We start from the raw sequence: 23,179 nt of genomic DNA on the forward strand, positions 1-23,179 counted from the left end.
CTAAGCTTGAAATCAAAAAGAAAGAAGAACAGATGTAGTTCATGAGAATTTGAGTTAAATTTTTAGAATAGTCTCACTTACTTAGATTGGTGGTATTTTCTGTGATTCTGAATGAATGCTTGAACAGTGCAAATTTTTTAGAGTGAAGTTTATGAATGTTAAAATTGTTGGCTCTTGAAAGAATGATGAAAAAAGAGAAATGTTATTGATAATCTAAAAAATCATAAAATTGATTCTTGAAGCAAGAAAAAGCAGTGAAAAACACGAAGCTTGCGAAAAAAAATTTATAGAAAAAAAAGGAGAGAAAAGCAAGCAGAAAAAGCCAATAATCCTTCAAACTTAAAGGCAAAGGGTAAAAAGGATCCAAGTCTTTGAGCATTAATGGATAGGAGGGCCCAAAAGAATAAAATCCTAGCCTAAGCGGCTAAATCAAGTTGTCCCTAACCATGTGCTTGTGGCGTGAAGGTGTCAAGTGAAAAGCTTGTTACTGAGCGGTTAAAGTCGTGATCCAAAGCAAAAAGAGTGTGCTTAAGAACTCTGGGGACCTCTAACTCGGGACTCTAGCAAAGCTGAGTCACAATCTAAAAAGGTTCACCCAGTTATGTGTCTGTGGCATTTATGTATCCGGTGGTAATACTGGAAAACAAAATGCTTAGGGTCACGGCCAAGACTCATAAAGTAGCTGTGTTCAAGAATCAACATACTGAACTAAGAGAATCAATAACACTATCTGAATTCTGAGTTCCTATGGATGCCAATCATTCTGAACTTCAAAGGATAAAGTGAGATGCCAAAACTATTCAGGATTGCAGTTGTAAACCCCACTATAAGAAGAGACATGAGCTTAATCGAACTCTCATTCTCATGCAAATTCACATCCTAAGCTTATATTAGTTTTGGTTGCTTGAGGACAAGCAACAATTCAAGTTAGGTGTTGTGATGCGTGAGCATCTTTCCTATTTTTTCCTAGTAAATTTGCATGTAATTTGTTGAGTTTAATTAAGAATTAATTATATTTTAGCCACTATGGATGCTATTTTGAGTTTTGTGCAATACTGTTTATTTTAGGTAGCATTCGGCTGGATTTGATGGAGTTTCTGCAGCACAAGAATCAAAGGATATGGCAGCGAGGAGCGACGCGTACGCGTAACTGACGCGTTCGCGTGATTTGAAGATTTGCTCAGCGACTCGTCCGCGTGACCGACGCGTCCGCGTGACTCGCGAAAAAGACCATCGACGCGTACGCATGACTGACGCGTACGCGTGACATGCGCCACGTGCAGAAAAATGCAGAAAACGCTAGGGGCGATTTCTGGGCTGTTTTGACCCAGTTTTCAGCCCAGAAAACACAGATTAGAAGCTGCAGAATGCACAAAACAAGTGGTCCCCATCCATCCATTGAAGACTTGATTATTTAAATTAATTCAAATTTAAATTCAAATTTGATTTTTAAATAGGAAAAGATATTATTTTAATTTTAATTTTAGAAATTTGATTTTTAAATTATTAGGATTAGTTATAAAAGGGGATTCAGATCCATCAGATGGGAACTCAGTACGTTTTTACCTGAATCCTTATTTTTTACTTTGAACCATGAGCAACTAATCCTCCATTGTTAAGGTTAGGAGCTCTGTCTATTCTATGGATTGATTTTATTGCTTTTTCTATTTTAATTTACGTATGGATTTGTAATTTAAGAATTGTTTTCGCTCTTTATTTTATGAATTTGGATGGAACGGAAGTATGACCCTCTTTTTATTTGAGTTCTTGTTTAACTTGGAAAAGCTATTTATTTGAACAACAGCTTGAAAACATATTCTCCTAAATTTTAATTATCTGGATTTAACGGGATACGTGACATATAATCATTTTATTTTTAGGTAATTAGAGTTTTTGTGGCGTATAAACTGGAATTTGATCATCACTCTCTAATTGGAATTAATTGACCAAGGAATTGGCTTTTGATGAATTTTAGAGCAGACTAGGAAAGTCTAAGGAATTAGGGTCTAGTCACATATAGTTTGCCATGAATTAAATACTACATAATTAAAATAGTTAGTAAGAAAGGTTAATCCGGAAGAATAGATAACTCTGAAGCGTTAACTATCTTCTCCATATTTTTTTCCAAAGTATTTACTTGCCTTTCTTCAATATTCTTTATATTGTTTAATGTCTTTTATATTGCATCTCAATACCATTTTCTGTTTGTCTAACTAGTCCTATCAAACACTATTGTTGCTTAATCCATCAATCCTCATGGGATCGACCCTTACTCACATAAGGTATTATTTGGTACGACCCGGTGCACTTGCCGGTAAGTTAGTGGGTTACAAATACCGCACCAGCTTGCAAGATCATTAGGACTACCACTCCCTAAGTCACCATCCTACACAACATTCAAGTGGGTAAAATTCTTATCCCTAAGCTTTACTTTCTCACTTGAATATGGTTTGATTGAAACTGATGGTCAACTTAGAGCTCTTTGTAGAGTTAAAAGTAGAATAGAGTTGTGTAGTGGTTGAAAACACCACTCTAAGTTCATGTTGGTTGCATGCTCAAAGTTGTATAGTATTGATTGATGGAGAACCAAATTGCATGGGTCTAGGAAGTTGTTTGGAAGCTTCTTTGAGAATTCTAAGGTCATGCCACCCGGATGGAACAATGATGACCAATTTAAGGACGAGTGTCAAAACAAAGTGTGGGATGCCGGATCGCACAAGGAAACTCAAACTTGGGAGCTCATGATTTGTGAAGAACTCCATCAAAGCTTGAAGATATTAAAATTGAAGAATGGAGCTTATTGGAGATTCAAGCATTGGTGGATGTTCAAGGATAGCTTCAAGCACAAGCCACCTTGAGAGGAGCTCCCCATAAGTCCAACTTAAGAACAATAAACAAAAGTGCTAGGTGGGAGACAACCCACCATGGTAAAATTTTTTCATTTTTTCTCTTTTTGTACATATTGGTAGTTAGTGTAATTTCATGTTTTGTTGAGTTTGCTGAGTATAATTGATAGTTTAGTATGTTAAATAAGGTTTTAAGGTGTTTTGGTAGCTGTTTGGAGGTTTAGAATGCTTGGATTGGTGCAAAAATATAGAAAACAATATTTGAAAAACAGAGCATCATCCATGCGTACGCGCACTACACGCGTACGCGTGTCCAAAGCATTTTTACCTATCCACACGCACGCGCCATGCACGCGCACACGTGGATTGCAAGATTTTGCCTCCCAGCCATTTTCCCGAGAGTTGCGCCTACATTGCGCCAGCACTATGCCTGAGGCACAAACCAACTCGCGCGCACGTGTACATGAGGCATACGCGACACTCTCGAAATAAGCCATCGACGCGCACGCGTTATCTACGCGTACGCGTCGCGTCCATTACACCACCATCCGTGCGCGCGCGCCATGCACGCGTACGCGCGGATATCCTTCCTTCACTACACTTCTTTTCTCCTCCTCTCTCCATTTCCTTCCTTCTCCTTTCTTCTTCCCTTCTCCTACCCCTCATCCAACACTTCCAAACACCATTGATAACCATTTATTTTTGTTAGTTAATTAGTTAGTTAGTCAGTTGATTAGTTAGTTTTAGTTAGATTTCATTTCATTTTCTTTTATAAGTGTTGGATTTTTGCTTTTGTTTACCATATATTGCTGCTTATTACTAATTAAATGCTATCTTAGCATAATTATTTTTGAATATTCTTTGTTGGATTCCTTGATTGAGGTTATGATTTACTACTTGGTTTTGACTTTTTCATGCTTACCTTTTGAGAATACCAAGTGATGAGAATCACCTTCAAGTTGTAACTCTTCGTGAATTGCATGTTGTAGCTAGCCACCATGTAATTGGAATCCTTTTCCTCGATTCGGCAATTTTCTTGTTGGTTGATGTTGAGCATTTATCTTAATGCCTTGTGCTTCTTGATCATATGCATCCATATATGTTTGGCTTGGATACTTGTGTGCTTCTTTATAGTTCGTCTCAACTTACAAGCTTACTTAAAGTATTTCAAGCACATTAGGATGAGTGACGTGCATGCTTCTATTGTGACTTAGCCTCCTATGGTAGTGTGTGTTCTAAAAGGCGCCTAATTTAGATTTCACACTAACTTTTATTAACGTCACACTAATCCACTCACTCAACCCTAGTGATTATTACCACCTCATTCCAACAATTACGCTTCCTTGCTCCTATTGTAACATCCCGCATTTTTGAAAATCTAAATATAAATAAATTGTGATTTTATCTTGTTAAGTTTAAATTTTGTAATTTTAGAAATTATTTTGTTAGAAATAATTAAATAGATTCGGAGATAGTTTTATTTTGAATCAATTAACATTTTTAAGTAATCTTATTATAATAGAATATTTTGTATAATTTTAATAATTGAAAAATAAGAAAGAATTGTATAATTTAATTTAAGTAACTTTTATTCTGAAAAGGTTACGATTTATTTTATTGATTTGATATCTTATTTTATAAATTAATCAATTGAGAGTAATTAAATTAGTTTACTAATATTTGGAGTTAATTCAATTAATATTCTTGTGTAAATTTTTATAGTTGGTTATTTTATATATTTTGAAAATTATATAATTTAATTTAAATAATTTCTATTATGGATAAATTATGGTTTATTTTATTAGTTTGAGCTCTTTGAGATTAATTTATTAGGAATGATTATATGGATTTTTATAAATACTTAAAGTTTAAGTAATTTTATTATAATTAGATATTTTGTAAATTGAAATTAAAGTTTCGGTGATAGAAAAATAATAAAAAATTATATCATTTAATTTGAATAATTGAATATTGAGTTTAAACTACATTTTATAAAAATGTGATTAATATATTTACTTTATGATTTAAATTAAAAATAATTATTTGAGCTCGTTAATAGATTGATAGATAAAATCTCATGCGTTTTAAAAGTAATCTTTATAGCATTATATTTGAATTCTAAATTGTTATCCTATCATGAATATTTTGTAAAATTGTTATATTACTTGTATATATTTTTTCCTAATTTATCAAATCAAAATCTAATTTAGTTTAAGATCACAAATTTCCTAATTGATACCCTAATTTCACAAAACGCACACTACATACGTTCAGAGAAAAGGAAAGAAACAGTGAAGAGAGAAAGGGGAGCTCGAAGGGGGAAAAAGAGAGATCGAGAGGGGGAGATGGAGAAGTCGGGAGTCGGGAGTCGGGGAGTAAGGGAATAGGAGGAAGACGCTGGGATGATCAAGAAGGCTTCGACTTCGTTATCCTTGTGCATCCGTCGCTGCTATCATCATCGATTAGAGCTGCTGCGCGTGGAGAGAAGGGGAGACGACGTCGTTGTCTCTGTTTGGGATAGCCGCCGCCGTTCAAGTCACTACAGGAGGAGAATGCCACCGCGTGAAGCGAGGTGATGAGCGATGTAGAACGCATACAGGAAGAAGGAGAGCACGACGACTAGGAGGAGGCAGCGCCGCTGGCGTTGCTACTAGGGTTTGTCTTTGGAATTCTTGGTCGCCGCTATCATTGCGGGTGAGTCAATTCTGTCCTAGCTATTAGAGTTACCATTTCTGAACCATTGTCGCTTTGAAATGATCCTGTCTTGGCCTCTAATATTCCTAATTATACTGTATTCGTTGGAATCGCCAGAATTGGAGCTCATCGCTAGAGAAGACAAACTGTTGCGCCATCTTCTTTATTTTGACTCTGAACCTCCATTCATAATCTTGTAATGTTTCCACTCTTTTTCTATTTAGAATTTTGTTTCTCTGCTATATTCTTATTTTAATTACGGTAGCCGATACCTTTGTTTTAGTGTTGCTGTGTTCTGTTGGAGCTGTCAAAATTGTTGTTGTTGGAGTATGATCATGGTTGATGCTGCTGCCGCGTCCCAATAATGTTGGAATTGTTGCTGCTGCTATGAATTCAAAAAGAGCAGGTTTATCGTGGTTAATTCCTTCCGGTTTAGCTAATCGAGGTAGGGAGTTTAAAATGATTTTAATTTAGGAATGCCGACAAGGTTTACTGAATAACTGCAAATAGTATTAATAGCTGTGAGTAATTAATTGATTATATGAATGTTGGATTGTGATTGCGATTGTGCTTGGTGCTGTGATTGAATTGATTGTAATTATGTGTGGTAGATGCTTGAATTATTGATTGTTGGTTGTTGAAATGGTTGTTTGATATATTGCTATGACTGTGAAAGTGACTTGAGATTAGTAGAGGATTGTGGTTTGGACTGATTATGTATAAATGGTAGAGACTAAGATAATCATTTGATATATTTGATACTGGATTAAGAATTGTTGAAGAATTAAGGCCTAAAAGACTAAACTATTATTAAGAATCTGGTTTTCAAAATAGAATGGTTACTTTGAGGATAGCCTAGTAATTTGCTAGCGATCGAAATGGTATGAGATTAAAATCTGAGTAAACTTTAACAAGTGTAGTTGTTAGGATTTAAATTTGAAGGTTTCGTATTAACTGAAGATTTAGTTATGAATTTTCAAAGTTAAGCCGTAAAATCTGATTTTCTACATTACCTTTAAGTGAAAACAGTAACTTTGAAAGACTGTAACTAATTCTGTGATGATCGGAATTGTGTTGAACCAAGTCCTGGTTAAACTTGGGAACAATTGGGACTTAATTGGAGAGTTTGAGATCTTTTCATTAAATATAAGATTTATGGTGAATTTTTAAGTAATGGTTATGGAATCTGATTTTTACTGCAGAATTTTTGGAACAGCAGTAACTTGTTGGCTCTCTGTGAATGTTCCAAATTGAATTTTAAAGCGAAACCAATTTTAAATGAAACTTTAGTCCTATTATTTTAATTTCATAAAATTTCAGAACGGTTGAACTTGCGGTTTAAAAGATACGAATTTTTGAAATACGATGCATTATGCAGTAAAGGCCATATTCTGTTTTCTTAAATCAGTAAATTTGGAAGTTTATAACTTTTGAAGCTGGTTGAATATCAAGGTGAAACTAATTGGAAGTGAAAATTAAGTATGTTTAGCATATGTGACTTAAATTTTAGGGCTATCCATGTTTTAATGAGTAAGTTATGGGACTTGGAAGAAGATAAGTTCATTAAGTTTTAAAACAGAATTCTGCAGAAAATTAGTCAACTTCTAGGTTGTATAACTTCTTCATTAAAAATGATATTGACCTAAAACCAATTGGAAAAGAAACCTGGATGAGTAAAATTAAACTATATTAATTTTTAAAGTCATTGGATTCAACTCGAATTTTATATTGAATTTTGAATATCACATGCTGCTGCTGTCTTCTGGTTTTAAAACACTGCAGAGCAGTCACGGTTTTGCTTATATTCCCGAAGCTAGAGTCAGCGAAAAATTATGATTTTTAATTTAATAGAAAGCTTAATCTGAGACAGTCGTATGGATATAAAGTTTGCATGATTCTGAATTTATTTGATATTTTAAAAATAAAATGGAAATCAGGCTGCCAAGTTGTGTTGGCAATTATTTTGGATATGGAATTTAAGAAATAGATTTTCTATACTATTTTTTTTTGAACGAAGAGCTCAACACAACGAGTGGAGCAAGAAGAGTAGCAAATAATATCAAGCTAAGAAATTAAATAGAACAAAAAGAAAATATAGATGTGCCTTTGTCATCTCTAGCATTGCCATCAACAACAGAAGGGGTCTGCACCTAACCACTCCTTATAGTTCAGAAAAGACAAGTTGATAATCTCCTCAACCCCTTTCCCTTTGTTCTGAAATATCCTCCGGTTCTGTTCTAACCATATGTTCCAAATGATTGCACAGAAGCACACCATCCACCTCTTACACTCTTGCTTTATTTTTGAGTTCTCAGTCCAACTTTGGAAGTGTTCCTTCACTGTACCTAGACAAGCCCATTGCATTCTAACATATGACAACTAAGCACACCAAACCTGCCAAGAAAAGCTACAACCAAGAAATATATGGTGACCATATTCAACACCATTGTTACATAACACACATAAATTATCTTCTTGGTGAATGACCCCAAGCCGACTCAGTCTCTCCTTCGTATTGACTCTGCCAATCAGGGCAAACCAGACAAACAACTCTACCCTGGGAGGGACCAGGCCTTTCCAAATAGTCCTTGTGAAACTGTAGCTTGATATATCCACCGGGACCATTTCCACCTGCAACACCTGCACAAATGAGTTAGTAGAGAAAATTCCTTGTTTATCATACTTCCATACAACTCTATCCTCTCTCCCAAGATCAAGTTTAACCAGCCTCAGAGTGTTGTGAAGCTGGTTCACTAAATCCAACTCCCATTGGAATAATTCTCTCCTCCATTGGAAATTCCATATCCAGGCGAACCCATCCCAAAACCCACAATCCCCTATCATTGACCCTGTTTGGTTTGAAACTGAGAAGAGCTTTGGAAAGCGGTCTTTCAAAGAACCTCCATGAATCCAGACATCCTCCCAAAATCGAGTTCGTCTCCCATCACCCACCTCCATGGACAACCCAGTAATCATCTTCTGCCTGAGTTCTTGATTCTTAAACTGTAGCTGACAAATATCCTTCTACGGGCCTCCTCGAATAGGTAGTTCTTGGGATGATAGGAGCTCGTTTGGATTCAGGTTGTTACAAGAACAGACAACCTTCTTCTACAATGGACACTCCTCTTTAAAGAACCTCCACCACCATTTAAACAGCAAAGCTGAATTTCGTATCATGGCATCTCCAACCCCCAATCCACTTAGCTTTTTAGGAGTCTGAACCACTTCCCACTTAACCAAAGCCATACCGCTCTTACCATCCTCTTTACTCCAAAGAAATCTCCTCTGCAAGGAAATTAGTTTCTCTGCAACAGCTTTTGGCATCTTATACAAGCTCAGATAATAAACCGGTAAGCTATTTAATACAGCTTTGATAAGCACCAACTTACCGGCCTTATTCAGGATCTTGGCCTTCCAAAGGCTAAGCTTCTCCTCCACTTTGTCTATTACTGGCTTCCATGTCTTAACCATCCTTGGGTTTGCTCCTATTGATATGCCCAGATATTTAACTGGTAGATTGGCTTGCTTACATCCCAACACACTGCACATACTTTGTACCCACTGTTCATCACAATTAACAGGGATCAGGCTAGATTTATCAAAGTTAATACTTAGATCTGACATCAACTGAAAGCATCGAAGCAGCCTCCTATAGTTCTTGATTGTCTCTTCCTCAGGAGGACAGAATAAGACAGTATCATCTGTAAACTGTAGGTGCGACAACTCAATATGATCTCTCCCAACCAGCAACGGCGATATGCGACCGTTTCTCACAGCCTCTCCAATCATCCTATGTAGGACATCAACAACAAGTACGAATAGAAAAGGGGATAGAGGATCCCCTTGTCACAGGCCCCTTTCCATCTTGAACGGCTTGGACGGCGAGCCATTTATCAGTACTGACATAGAGGACGTGCTCACACACTCCATAACCCACCCCCTCCGTCTTTGACCAAATCCCATCTTCTGTAAGACAAGGTCTATAAAGCTCCACTTGACTCTGTCATATGCTTTCTGGAAGTCAAGATTTATTATTGCCGCTTTCTTCTTCCTCTGTTTGATCCACTGAACCGTTTCGCATGCGATTAGAGCTCCGTCATGAATCTTCCAACCCTTAACAAAAGCACTCTGTGTTTCACCTACTAACCCTGGCATGATACCTCTCATTCTCCTAACCAGCATCTTCGAAATTACCTTGTATACACACCCCACCATGCTAATCAGACGCAGATCTTTGATTTCCTTAGCACCAGTAAACTTGGGGGCCAATGCCACCCACGTGATATTAGCATCATGCGGTAGCCTTGAAAATTGGAAGAAGCCAAGTACCGCTGCCGTGAAATCCGAACCTATATCAGCCCAGCATTTCTTTATGAAGTTCATGTTGTAACCGTCACATCCTGGAGCCTTGGATGATTCACATTCCCACACTGCCTCTTTAACCTCCTCAGGTGACGGTAGCATCTCTAGAGCAGTAGAATCCTCCTCGTTAATCCTTTGCACCAGACCATCTCTAAACCCCATCTCAGGAGACCTCTCTTGATGATATAAGTCTTTATAAAACTCCCTGATGGCAAGCTTAATTCTAGCTTGATTCCTTATCAATCTTCCATTAATGATTAAAGTATCAATCCTATTATTTCTCCGTCTAGCAGAAGCTAGGTTGTGGAAGTACCTCGTATTTTTATCTATGTCCTTCGCATGTCTCGACCTTGACATCTGCTTCCAATGTAGTTCTTTCCTCACATACCATTTCTCACAACAAGCCACTAGCGCCTTCCGTCTTGCCTCCACTATCCCATCATAGCTCCCATTACTGACCATGTCATCAATCTTCTGAATCTCTTCCTCAAACTTCAAAATTTTCTTGTCTATATCACCAAAGTTGTCTCTATGCCATCTCCCCAAAGGAACCGTCAACGCCCTCAGTTTATCAGTGAATGGTATCTCGCCCAGCCCTCTCCATTCCTCCTTGACCATCCTTAAAAATCCTTCATGAGTAAACCATGAATCCAGACTTCGGAATGGCCTCGGTCCGTCTCGCAGCCTCTTCTCTTCCACTATGATAGGGCAATGATCAGACAAGCCCCGTGGAGCACCTCTCAGGCAAGTCTCCGGAAATGCCTCAAGCCATTCCAAGCTAACCAAAGCTCTGTCAATACGGCTGCACGACTGTCCTCTGAACCATGTAAACTTACGGTCAGAAATCGGTAGGTCCACCAAACCCATGTCATGTACCCAATTCTGATAATCTTGTGCTGTCAAAGGTAAGGTTTCTAAGCCTCGCCTTTCTTCCACTTGTCCAATCTCATTGAAGTCTCCAAGAAAGCAACAGGCGCCTGGGCATAAACCAGCCATGTAACTCAGTTCCTCCCACACAACAAGTTTCTCATCTCTAGTGTGAGCACCATAAACCAAGAAAAATGCGCAGTTAATAGTATTTTGTGACAGTACCCCTTCAACACATAGCCATCGCTCACCTTTATAGCAATTTCTTTTTTTAAAAAAGCCATCATCCCACATTAGTAACAACCCACCAGATGCACCAGCAGACTCCACATACTCCTACCCCACACAACTGTTCCCCCATATATTCACAACGTCGAACCTTGTTACTAACTGTCTTTTAGTCTCAACCAAACCTAACATATCCAACCTATGCTTCCTCTTAAATTCTTTCACCATTCTCAGCTTCCCATCACCCCCTAACCCCCTAATATTCCATGAACTAATAATCATTTTAAAATATTATTACACACCTTTTTGAGATTTTTGGGTCTACTCCGTCTTGCTTTAGCCTTCTGTTTAGCCAATCTTCTTTTTCGAGCAATCTCTTCATTCTGTTCTTGGAGGATACTCATAATGTCATCTTCTTCATTGAGTAGCATTGCCCCGGATTCTTCTGCTAACTCCCATGTCTTTCAGTTTTCCAGCAGTTGTTCATCCAGGTTCCCATTCTCATTACTGCTGTCTTTGTCCTCGTTGGCAAGTCCTTGTTCCCTTTTATTTTTGTCTCTATCACCGTATCCTTCCTCCACGCTCTGGACCGGAAGATTTCTGGCACTAGCCGAGGCAATCCTCAGGCCTTCCTTCATTGAATCTGTATGACCATCACCAATTGCTTGATGATATGTGTAATTAATGTGTCCGTCATCGTCCTTGGCTCCTTGAATCTCCTTCAACAGTGTAACAGCCCCCTCCACCCGTTCAGCCCGGTTTCCCAACCTGCCAACCCCTGTCATCACCGTACTAGCTCCCCTTGCAGCCTTCCTCTCACTAGCCGTGTCTCCCATGCCCATCGCACAACCAGCGATCGCCCTGGTTCCAGCACCGTCGGTCATCCTCCATTGCAAACTTTTGCCACCGGTGGATTCGGCGCTGTCTTCTTCCACATCGCGCACAGTATTCTTGCTCTGCTCTGGGTCTTCTTCCTCCGATCTGCATCCTTGACGCTGAGCTTCATCCTTAACTAAGTGCAGATAGTGCAGAAATCCACTTCCGGGGCCCACTTGGTGTGTGCTAGGGTTGAGCATTGAAGCTTTTTCGTGCATAGGCTGTTCCTGGAGTTAAACGCCAGCTTTATTGCCACTTTGGGCGTTTAACTCCAATTCTGGTGCCAGTTTGGGCGTTTTACGCCAGAAAGATTTAGGCTGGCTTTGGACGCCAGTTTGGGCCATCAAATCTTCGGCAAAGTATGGACTATTATATATTGCTGAAAAGACTAGGATGTCTACTTTCCAACGCAATTGAGAGCGCGCAAACTGGGCTTCTGTAGCTCTAGAAAATCCACTTCGAATGCAGTAGGATTAGAATCCAACAGCATTTGCAGTCCTTTTTTAGCCTCTGAATCAGATTTTTGCTCAGGTCCCTCAATTTCAGCCAGAAAGTACCTGAAATCACAGAAAACCACACAAACTCATAGTAAAGTCCAGAAATGTGATTTTTGAATAAAAACTAATAAAAATATAATAAAAAGTAACTAAAACATACTAAAAACTATGTAAAAACAATGCCAAAAAGGGTATAAATTATCCGCTCATCACTTGTCTTTCCCTTGGGAGTTGGCTAGGACTTGTGGAATCAAGTTAGTTCATCCACTTGACTTTTTTCCATGGTTAGAGGTTAACTAAGGGGTAGCAATGGACAATTTATGGTCACAATTGAGGAGGATAACTAAGATAGGACTTCTAATTCTCATTCCTTGCCAAGAGCTTTTCTAGTTGTTAGTTTATTTTCATTGCCATTTACATTTCATATCTCTTATCCCAAAAACACCAAAACATAACTCATAATCAATAACAAGGACACTTTATTGTAATTCCTAGGGAGAACGACCCGAGGTTCAATACTTCGGTTTATAAATTTAGGGGTTTGTACTTGTGACAAACAATCTTTTGTATGAAAGGATTATTGTTGGTTTAGAAACTATACTTTACAACGAGAATTTATTGTGAATTCTAAACCATAAATTTTCCGTTCATCAAAATGGCGCCGTTGCCGGGGAATTGCAATGGTGTTGTGTTATTGGTTATTGTACATATGTGAATATTGTGAGTAGCTTGCTTGTTTAATTTTGTAGTTAGATTTTATCTTCTTGTTTTTGTGCCTTCATTTTTGTCATTGCAATCATGAATTCTCATTTTTGTCATTGCTATCATGAATTCTCATTTTTGTTATTGGTCATTTTTGTCACTTGCTATGAGTTTGGTTCTCACTATGTTGTAGGAAATGTGGATTTTAATGACAACATGTACCAAGGATGGAACACTTCAAGATGGGAGGAGTGTAAGGCTATCACCTTGATAAGTGGACAAGTGGCAAGTACGGAAGCACAAGTTACTGAAGAGTCGGTTGAAAAAGAAGCTCCAGAGAAGAATGAAAACACAGTAGTACAAGCCCCCACTAGGCATGTTGAGAATTCTTTTCCAGTCACTCTTGACACACATCCAACATTACCTAAGGCTCCTGTATACAAGCCTAAGATGCCATACCCTCAGAGACTTCAAAAGGAAACCATGGACAAGCAATTTTCAAAGTTCTTGGAAGTTTTCAGAAAGTTACAAATTAATATTCCTTTTGCTGAGATTTTGGAGCAAATGCCTCTCTATGTTAAATTCATGAAGGAGTTGTTGTCAAAGAAGAAGCCTTTAAGGGGAGATGAGTGGTGCACGAAATTGTGATGTCCAGGCTCGAACGATCCCTGGCAACGTGAGCAACTTGGTATGCGTAATCGTGATTACGCATTGATTATGTAAAATTCATGGCTCTTTCTTTCCCTGGCAATGGCGCCAAGAACATGGTGCCAATACCATGGTTCACAACTTCGATACAACTAACCAGCAAGTGCACTGGGTCGTCCAAGTAATACCTTACGTGAGTAAGGGTCGAATCCCACGGAAATTGTTGGTATGAAGCAAGCTATGGTCACTGATGACAAGTCATCATAGCCTATTTTAACTAGTCTTTTCCTTTTGTTTTCATTAGCATTATGCACTTTCTTGAACCATAAGCAAGCTAATTGAGTAGATTTTCATGTTTCCCTTGATTGAATCAATCATGTATAAATTCATGCCATTTCATGAGGTTTTATGCTAAAATTGTTGCATATTATGATAGAATGAATATCTCATGATTATGAGCATAGCTTTGATGAGTTTGGTTGATTAATTATAGGTGAAGAAAGCTTGGAGAAAGGTTGAAGGAAGAAGGAATAGCTAGGAGTAAAGAGAAGACAATGGAATAAGTGAAATTAAACCAGGAAGCAAAAAGCTGGACCTAAAGTTAGCATCAAACTTTTGCACAAACTTTTGGTTGAAAAGTTAGCCCCAACGTTAGCCCCCTAACTTGGAGGCTAACGTTGGAACTTGAAAATTCTCCCCTGGGCTCCAAAAGTTTGCGCCAACGTTAGCCCCCTAACTTTGAGGCTAACGTTGGCACATGAAATTCTCCCCTGGGCTCCAAAAGTTTGCGCCAACGTTAGCCCCCTAACTTGGAGGCTAACGTTGGCACATGAATTCCTCCCTGGCCATCCAACGTTTGCGCCAACGCTAGCCCCCTAACTTGGAGGCTAACGTTGGCACATGAATTACAATGGGGAAGGAGCAAAAGTTTGCGCCAACGTTAGCCCCCTAACTTGGTGGCTAACATTAACGCCACTAGCACACAAGGCATTGCCAACGTTAGGGTCAAAGTTAGACCCCTAACGTTGGCACCAACGTCCATACCAGAAAAATGTGCTAACTGATATGAAAAGTTGGAGCCAAAGTTAGACCCCTAACTTTGGCTCAAACTTTTGGTCCAACTCTTGCTAACCTCAAAACCGGTTCAATTGGTTCACTTCGGTTCTTCTCCAAACTTCAAGAGCAATCAACCAAGGCCTCTTTCAACCCAATTCCACCAAGAGCAAAGGCCCAACTCAAGGCTTGAAGATCATTTGAAGAAAGTGTATAAATAGGATAGAATTTAAGTTCTTCGGGGAGCTTTCCTTTTGGAATTTTCATAATAGTTTTCGGAGAGCTTTTGTCATTGAGTGAACTTTAATTTCTTTGTTTTCATTGCTTTCAATTTCATTTACATTTGTCTTGGATCTTAGATTGGAGAATTGAAGAAATTCTATTTCAATCTCAATCTTGGATCTCTCTGTTTCTTTACTGTTAATTGAATTTCATTTCCGGTTAATTGCTCTTCATCTTTTCTTTGCAATTTACATTTTCTTTGCACTTGTTCTTGTTGGATCTAGGAAGGTATTGAGATCTAGACTTGGTTTTCTAGTCTCTGGGTCCTGAGATCCAAATCCCCAATTTACATTCTGTTTCTTTCCTTTCTATGTTCATTTACTTTTCTGCTTCATATCCGGTTCAATCTCAATTCCCTTTCCCTCTTCTGTTTAATGCAATTCAACTTTTCCTTGTTTAAATTCTACAAATCCATTCCCCAATTCCCTTTACAATTCCAGCTGTTTACATTTCTTGCACTTTAAGATTTCGTAATTTACATTTCTTGTACTTTAAGTTTCTGCTATTTAATTTCTTGTCCTTTATGTTTCAGCAATTTATTTCTTGTTCTTTTTACTTCAATGCAATTTAATTCTGCAAGTCACAAAACCATCAACCAAATCTTGATTCGCTTGACTAAATCAACCACTAAGCTAAAATTGCTCAATCCTTCAATCCCTGTGGGATTGACCTCACTCCCGTGAGTTTTTTTTATTACTTGATGCGACCCGGTACACTTGCCGGTTAGATTGGTGTGTTTTGGGAGAGATTTATTTTTCCTCCAAAATACTCATCAGTCACCTTGTAAATCTCAGTTAGGCAGATATAAATTGATAATGGTGTTTTCGAATAATAAATAATAGAATAGGAATAGAGGTACTTATATAAATCATTGGTAGGAATTTCAGATAAGCGAATGGAGATGCTTTTCGTTCTTCTGAACCTCTGCTTTCCTGCTATCTTCATCCAATCAATCTTACTCCTTTCCATGGCTGGCTTTATGTGATACATCACCACTGTCAATGGCTACTTTCGGTCATCTCTCGGGAAAATGATCCAATGCCCTGTCACGGCACGGCTAATCGTCTGGAGGCATCACCCTTGTCAATGGCTTCATCTTATCCTCTCAGTGAATAATATGCTCACGCACCCTGTCACGGCACGGCTATTCATCTGTCGGTTCTCGATCATGCTGGAATAGGATTTACTATCCTTTTGCGTCTGTCACTAACGCCCTGCAATCGCGAGTTAGGAGCTCGTCACAGTCATTCATTCATCGAATCCTACTCGGAATACCACAGACAAGGTTTAGACCTTCCGGATTCTCTTGAATGCCGCCATCATTCTAGCTTACGCCACGAAGATTCTGGTTAAGAGATCTAAGAGATATTCATTCTAGCTTATTTCATGTAGAACAGAAGTGTTTGTCAGGCACGCGTTCATAAGGGAGAAGGATGATGAGCGTCACACATAATCATCACCTTCATCACGTTCTTGGGTGCGAATGGATATCTTAGAAGCGAAATAAGATGAATTGAATAGAAAACAGTAGTACTTTACATTAATCTTTGAGGAACAGCAGAGCTCCACACCTTAATCTATGGAGTGTAGAAATAGAAGTGTTTTCTAAGTGATAGGTCCAGGCAAGGCCGAGATGGCCAGCCCCCTAAAACGTGGTCAATAGTCTCCTAAGATGAAAAACGGATTAAAACTGAGACCAAAGATACCTAATACAATAGTAAAAGGTCCTATTTATAATAAACTAGCTACTAGGGTTTACATGAGTAAGTAATTGATGCATAAATCCACTTCCGGGGCCCACTTGATGTGTGCTTGGGCTGGGCTTGAGTGTTGCACGTGTAGAGGTCCTTCTTGGAGTTGAACGCCAGTTTTTGTGCCAGTTTGGGCGTTCAACTCTGGTTTTGGCTCCTTTTCTGGCGCTGGACGCCAGATTTGGGCAGAGAGCTGGCGTTGAACGCCAGTTTACGTCATCTATTCTTGACCAAAGTATGAACTATTATATATTGCTGGAAAGCCCTGGATGTCTACTTTCCAACGCAATTGGAAGCGCGCCATTTCGAGTTCTGTAGCTCTAGAAAATCCACTTTGAGTGCAGGGAGGTCAGAATCCAACAGCATCAGCAGTCCTTCTTCAACCTCTGAATCTGATTTCTGCTCAAGTCCCTCAATTTCAGCCAGAAAATACCTAAAATTACAGAAAAACACACAAACTCATAGTAAAGTCCAGAAATGTGAATTTAACATAAAATCTATTAAAAACATCCCTAAAAGTAACTAGATTCTACTAAAAATATACTAAAAACAATGCCAAAAAGCGTATAAATTATCCGCTCATCACAACACCAAACTTAAATTGTTGCTTGTCCCCAAGCAACTGAAAATCAAAATAGGATAAAAAGAATAGAATATACTATAAATTCCAAACTATCAATGAAACATAGCTCCAATCAGATGAGCGGGACTTGTAGCTTTTTGCTCTTGAATAGTTTTGGCATCTCACTTTATCCATTGAGGTTCAGAATGTTTGGCATCTATAGGAACTCAGAGTTCAGATAGTGTTATTGATTCTCCTAGTTCAGTATGATGATTCTTGAACACAGCTGTTTTATGAGTCTTGGCCGTGGCCCTAAGCACTTTGTTTTCCAGTATTACCACCGGATACATAAATGCCACAGACACATAATTGGGTGAACCTTTTCAGATTGTGACTCAGCTTTGCTAAAGTCCCCAATTAGAGGTGTCCAGGGTTCTTAAGCACACTCTTCTTTTGCTTTGGACCTTGACTTTAACCGCTCAGTCTCAAGTTTTCACTTGACACCTACACGCCACAAGCACATGGTTAGGGACAACTTGGTTTAGCCGCTTAGGCAAGGATTTTAATCCTTTAGGCCCTCCTATCCACTGATGCTCAAAGCCTTGGGATCCTTTTTATTTCCCTTGCCTTTTGGTTTTAAGGGTTATTGGCTTTTTGCTCTTGCCTCTTAGTTTTAAGAGCTTTGGCTTTTTCTGCTTGCTTTTTCTTTTTCTTTCTATTTTTTTTCGCCTAAATTTTTTTTTTCTGCAAGCTTTGTTCTTTGCTGCTTTTTCTTGCTTCAAGAATCATTTTTATGATTTTTCAGATTATCAAATAACATGTTTCCTAGTCATCATTCTTTCAAGAGCCAACATATTTAACATTCTTAAACAACAACTTCAAAAGACATATGCACTGTTCAAGCATTCATTCAGAAAACAAGAAGCATTGTCACCACATCAATATAATTAAACTAAGTTCAAGGATAAATTCGAAACTCATGTACTTCTAGTTCTTTTGAATTAAAACATTTTTCATTTAAGAGAGGTAATGGATTCATAGGACATTCATATCTTTAAGACAAAGTTACTAACTACTAATGATCATGTAATAAAGACACAAACATATATAAGCACATAACATATAAAAACGAAAAACAGAAGAAATAAGAGCAAGGAATGAATCCACCTTAGTGATGATGGCGTTTCAATGATGTTCTTGAGCTCTTCTATGTCTTTTCCTTGCCTTTGTGGCTTGATTCCTAGTGATTTTTGGTATTTCTATCCTCAGTTGCTTCCAATAATTATGTGGACGGAAGTGCATCCCCTGAGGTATCTCAGGGATTTCTTGATTTGCAGCCACATGTTCTATCACTGAGCTATAGATCCTTTACATAATTGTTTTACCACACCAAACTTAGGATGTTGCTCGCCCTCGAGCAAAAGAAAAAGGAATAGATGAAGAAGAAGATGTGGAAAAAAAACTAGGATTATGAGGAGGTAAGGTGGGGATCCTGTGGGGTCCACAGATCCTGAGATGATCCTGTGGTGTCCACAGATCCTGAGGTGTCAAGGATTTACATCCCTGCACCCATTAGGCATGCAAAATGCCCTTGCACACAACTCTGGGCGTTCAGTGCCAGGTTGGTGGCCATTTTGGGCATTCAACGCCCATTTACTAGCCATTTCTGGCGTTGAACGCCAGAACCATGCTTGTTCTGGCTCAACGCCAGAACCATGCTTGTTCTGGCGTTCAGCGCCCATAAGATGCCCATTTTGGGCGTTCAGCGCCAGAACCATGCTCTGTTCTGGCGCTGAACGCCAGACAGATGCTCCTCCAGGGTGTGATTTTTCTTCTGCTGTTTTTGATTCCGTTTTCAAATTTTCTATTGATTTTGTGACTCCACATGATCATGGACCTATAAAGACATATAACTAAGAAAAATATAGTTAGATAAATAAAAATTGGGTTGCCTCCCAACAAGCGCTTCTTTAATGTCAATAGCTTGACAGTGGGCTCTCATGGAGCCTCACAGATGTGCAGAGCTTTGTTGAGACTCCTCAACACCAAACTTAGAGTTTGGATATGGCCTCCCAACACCAAACTTAGAGTTTGATTGTGGGGGCTCTGGTTGACTCTGTAGTGAGAGAAGCTTTTCATGCTTCCTCTCCATGGTTGCAGAGAGAGATCCTTGAGTTGTAAACACAAGGTTGTCCTCATTCAATTGAAGGACTAGTTTTCCTCTGTCCACATCAATCACAGCTCTTGCTGTGGCTAGGAAAGGTCTTCCTAGGATGATGGATTCATCCTCTTCCTTTCCAGTATCCAAGACTATGAGATCAGTAGGGATGTAAAGGCCCTCAACCTTTACTAACACGTCCTCTACCTGTCCATAAGCCTATTTTTTTGAATTGTCTGCCATCTCTAATGAGATTTTAGCAGCTTGCACCCCATAGATTCCCAGCTTCTCTATTACAGAGAGGGGCATGAGGTTTATCCCTGAACCAAGGTCACACAGAGCCTTAAAGATCATGGTGCCTATGGTACAAGGTATTATGAACTTTCCAGGATCCTGTCTCTTCTGAGGCAATGTCAGTTGATCCAGATCACTTAGTTCATTGATGAACAAAGGAGGTTCAACTTCTCAAGTTTCAATGCCAAATAATTTGGCATTCAGCTTCATGATTGCACCAAGGAACTTGGCAGCTTGCTCTTCAGTAACATCCTCATTCTCTTCAGAAGAAAAATACTCATCAGAGCTCATGAATGGCATAAGGAGGTTCAATGGAATCTCTATGGTCTCTAGATAAGCCTCAGAGTCCTTTGGTTCCCCAGAGGGAAGCTCCTTATTGATCACTGGACGTCCCAGGAGGTCTTCCTCCTTGGGATTCACGTCCTCTCCTTCCCTTACAGGTTCGGCCATGGTGCTTATGTCAATGGCCTTGCACTCTCCTTTTGGATTCTCTTCTGTATTGCTTGGGAGAGTACTAGGAGGGATTTCAGTGATCCTTTTACTCAGCTGGCCCACTTGTGCTTCCAAATTTCTAATGGAAGACCTTGTTTCATTCATGAAACTTACAGTGGCCTTGGACAGATCAGAGACTAAGTTTGCTAAATTAGAAGTATTTTATTCAGAGTTCTCTGTCTGTTGCTGAGTTGATGATGAAAAAGGTTTGCTATTGCTAGACCTGTTTCTTCCACCATTATTAAAGCCTTGTTGAGGCTTTTGATCCTTCCATGAGAAATTTGGATGATTTCTCCATGTTGAGTTATAGGTGTTTCCATAAGGTTCACCTAAGTAATTTACCTCTGCTATTGCAGGGTTCTCAGGATCATAGGCTTCTTCTTCAGAAGATGCTTCTTGAGTACTGTTGGATACAGCTTGCATTCCATTCAGACTCTGAGAAATCATATTGACTTGCTGAGTCAATATTTTGTTCTGAGCCAATATGGCATTCAGAGTATCAATTTCAAGAACTCCCTTCTTCATAGGCGTCCCATTATTCACAAAATTCCTCTCAGAAGTGTACATAAACTGGTTATTAGCAACCATGTCAATGAGTTCTTGAGCTTCTGCAGGCGTTTTCTTTAGGTGAATGGATCCACCTGCAGAAGTATCCAATGACATTTTAGCTAAGTCAGACAAACCATCATAGAAGATATCCAGGATGGTCCATTCTGAAAGCATGTCAGTAGGACACTTTTTGGTCAGTCCTTTGTATCTCTCCCAAGCTTCATAGAGGGATTCACCTTCTTTCTGTCTGAAGGTCTGAACGTCCACTCTAATCTTACTAAGCTTTTGAGGAGGAAAGAACTTGGCTAAGAAAGCCTTGACCAGCTTATCCCATGAGTTCAGGCTATCCTTAGGTTGAGAGTCCAACCAGAGTCTAGCTCTGTCTCTTACAGCAAAAGGGAAAAGCATGAGCCTGTAGACTTCAGGATCTACTCCATTAGTCTTTACAGTATCACATGTCTGCAAGAATTCAGTTAAGAACTGAAAAGGATCTCCAGATGGAAGTCCATGAAACTTGCAGTTCTGCTGCATCAGAGAAACTAATTGAGGTTTCAGCTCAAAGTTGTTTGCTCCAATGGCAGGAATGGAGATGCTTCTTCCATGTAAATTGGAATTTGGTGCAGTAAAGTCACCAAGCATTCTCCTTGCATTGTTGTTGGGTTCGCCTGCCATCTCCTTTACTTGTTCGAAATTTTCAATCAAGTTGTCTCTGGATTGTTGTAATTTAGCTTCTCTTAGTTTCCTTTTCAGAGTCCTTTCAGGTTCTGGATCAGCTTCAACAAGAATGCCTTTTTCTCTGTCCCTGCTCATAAGAAAGAGGAGAGAAAAAGAAAAGAAGAGGAATTCTCTATGTCACAGTAAAGAGGTTCCTTATTGTTAGTAGAAGAAGAAAAGGAATAGGGATGTAATGTAAGGAAAGAAACACATTTGTGAGGAGGGCAGAGATGTGAGATGAATAGAAGTGTTAGTAGATGAATAAACAAATAGAAGGAGATGAGAGAGGGATGGAATTTTCGAAAATTATTTTTGAAAAAGAGTTAGTGATTTTTGAAAATGATTTTTGAAAAATGTTAGTAATTTTCGAAAATTAAAATAAAAAATAAAATAATTAGTTAATTAAAAAGAAATTTTGAAAAAGGGGGAGGATATTTTCGAAAATTAGAGAGAGAGAGTTAGTTAGGTGGTTTTGAAAAAGATAAGAAACAAACAAAAAGTTAGTTAGTTAGTTAAAACAAATTTTGAAAATCAATTTTGAAAAGATAAGGAGATAAGAAGTTAGAAAAGATATTTTGAAATCAAATTTTTGAAAAAGATAAGATAAGAAGATATTTTTGAAAAGATATGATTGAAATTAGTTTTTGAAAAAGATTTGATTTTTAAAATCACAATTAATGACTTGATTCACAAGAAATCACAAAATATGATTCTAGAACTCAAAGTTTGAATCTTTCTTAACAAGTAAGTAACAAACTTGAAATTTTTGAATCAAAACATTAATTGTTATTGTTATTTTCGAAAATTTGATATAAAAATAAGAAAAATATTTTTGAAAAATATTTTTGGAATTTTCGAAAATAACTAAGAATTTTGAAAAAGATTTGATTTTTGAAAAAGATTTTGAAAAAGATAAGATTTTCAAATTGAAAATTTGATTTGACTCATAAGAAACAACTTGATTTTAAAAATTTTTGAAAAAGTCAAATCTAATTTTCGAAATTTTAAGAGAGAAAAAGGGAAAGATATTTTTTTGATTTTTAAATTTTTAATAATGAGAGAGAAAAACACTAAAAAGATGCAATACATGAAATTTTTAGATCAAAACATGTGATGCATGCAAGAATGCTATGAATGTCAAGATGAACACCAAGAACACTTTGAATGTCAAGATGAGCATCAAGAACATATTTTTGAAAAATTTTTAATGCAAAGAAAACATGCAAGACACCAAACTTAGAATTCTTTAATGCTTACGCACTAAGAATTCAAGAATGCATATGAAAAACACCATACAACACAAAACAACAAATCATCAAGATCAAACAAGAAGACTTACCAAGAACAACTTGAAGATCATGAAGAACACTATGAATGCATGAAATTTTTGAAAAATGCAAGATGCATATGCAAGTGACACCAAACTTATGATATGACTCAAGACTCAAACAAGAACACAAAAATATTTTTCATTTTTATGATTTTCTGATTTTTTTTGTATTTTCTTTTAATTTTTTCGAAAATTATTGTGAGAAGTAAGAATAAGGATTTCAAAATTTTTAATATGAATTCCAGGAATCTTGCCATGTTAGTCTTAAAGCTCC

The 23,179-nt window shown here is 38.1% G+C and overlaps 1 non-coding gene across 1 annotated transcript; it reads left to right on the forward strand.

Moving 5' to 3' along the window:
• Positions 1-21,030: 21,030 nt before the first annotated feature.
• LOC112745370 (small nucleolar RNA R71) lies at positions 21,031-21,137 on the forward strand. The gene has a single exon (XR_003173302.1). It is a non-coding gene; the product is annotated as a small nucleolar RNA R71 (small nucleolar RNA).
• The last annotated feature ends 2,042 nt before the right edge of the window (positions 21,138-23,179 follow it).

The sequence above is a fragment of the Arachis hypogaea genome, chromosome 14 (genome assembly GCF_003086295.3).
Source record: "Arachis hypogaea cultivar Tifrunner chromosome 14, arahy.Tifrunner.gnm2.J5K5, whole genome shotgun sequence".
Lineage (NCBI taxonomy): Eukaryota > Viridiplantae > Streptophyta > Magnoliopsida > Fabales > Fabaceae > Arachis > Arachis hypogaea.